Source organism: Eimeria mitis, genomic scaffold (assembly GCF_000499745.2).
Source record: "Eimeria mitis Houghton genomic scaffold, Emh_scaff306, whole genome shotgun sequence".
NCBI classification, from domain to species: Eukaryota; Apicomplexa; class Conoidasida; order Eucoccidiorida; family Eimeriidae; genus Eimeria; species Eimeria mitis.
In genome coordinates this window covers 19,992-20,505 of record NW_013571407.1, presented here as the reverse complement: position 1 = coordinate 20,505, position 514 = coordinate 19,992, and positions in this window count along the sequence as shown.

Below are 514 nucleotides of genomic sequence, written 5' to 3'. Positions count from 1 at the left end.
TGTCAACTGCAGCAATACAGAATCATTGCTGCTGCTGCTGCTGCTGCTGCTGCTGCTGCATGCAGGCTGCTGCTGCTGCCCCACACTGCTGCCGATCCTTCTATCCTTTTCATAATATACAAAAATACAAAATTAAAAAATATATTTTTATTTATTTCTGCGGTGTATGTACACCCGAGGGAATCCTGATTGGCATAGAGCAGCAGCTCTTGCTGCTGCAGCTGCTGAAGGTAGTGAGGGCAATCGATACTGCTGCTGCTGCTGCTGCTGCTGCTGCAGCAGCAGCAGCAGCAGCGGTTGTTGCTCCTTCCTCCATACTTAAGCTAAATCTGTACTACAGAGAAACAGCAGCGGCCTGATCTGCTGCAGCAACTGCAGCAGCAGCAACGCAGCTGAGAGCCTGTCGGCGGCAGCCCTAGCAGCAGCAGCAGCAGCAGCAGAAGGAGCAGCAGCAGCAGCAGCAGCAGGAGCAGCAGCAGAATCATGGGATCCCGCAAGCAAACAAAGGCTGCTG